This window comes from Galeopterus variegatus, unplaced genomic scaffold (genome assembly GCF_000696425.1).
Source record: "Galeopterus variegatus unplaced genomic scaffold, G_variegatus-3.0.2 Scaffold1511, whole genome shotgun sequence".
Classification (NCBI taxonomy): Eukaryota; Metazoa; Chordata; class Mammalia; order Dermoptera; family Cynocephalidae; genus Galeopterus; species Galeopterus variegatus.
This window is the reverse complement of record NW_007727622.1, coordinates 180062-180872: the sequence shown is the minus strand read 5'-3', so window position 1 is coordinate 180872 and position 811 is coordinate 180062.

Below are 811 nucleotides of genomic sequence, written 5' to 3'. Positions count from 1 at the left end.
TAAAGAATAATTATGATTTGTAACAATATATATGCTAGTAATATTGATTTGATCGACATATTACAATGTTGAACCCCCAAAATATGTATAATCAATTTTGATACAATAAAAAAAAATTAATTAGAAAAAAAAAAGAATGGGCACCCTTTGTCTATTTCCCCTTGCTCGTGGAATGTAGAGGTAATGGTTGGCATCCTAGAAGTCATATTAGATTAGGAGGTAACCTTAAAGTTAGTAGCCAAACACAGTGGAATTTCTTTATAAAGCCTCTTTATAAAGCCACAGTACCAGCTCTGGATTTCCTACCTCTAGTTCTTTTATGTAAAAGAAGAAACCCATGCATGTTCAAACTATTGTAATCAGATCTGTGTTTTTTTGCAGTACAATTTAGTTCTTACTGAATCATTAGCCCTGGCAGATCAAAGCACTAAGCTTCCTTAACATGCTTCATTAAAGAGTAATACACCACAGACTCAATATAATTTTTAAGTACATTGGGGTTTGATATATGGGGTAATTTAAGTAACCCAAAGAAACAAAGGAAGTTGTTGGTTTGTATTACCTTTAGCCATAAAATAAGAAGCTGTTAGAACAGGAACTTTACAAATCCTTAATCTACCATTCTGCCCCACCGTCCATATCACAGAGGAGGAAACAGGAGCCCAAAATTTAATTCAGCAAAGATTCTCAATAACTGGGCCGGGACCTGAACCCAAATCTCTCAACACAGTCCTTTACCCCATGGTTATTTTTTCTTCTTCTTTTTTTTTTTTCCTTTTTGTCTTTTTTCGTGTCCGGCAACGGATCGCAA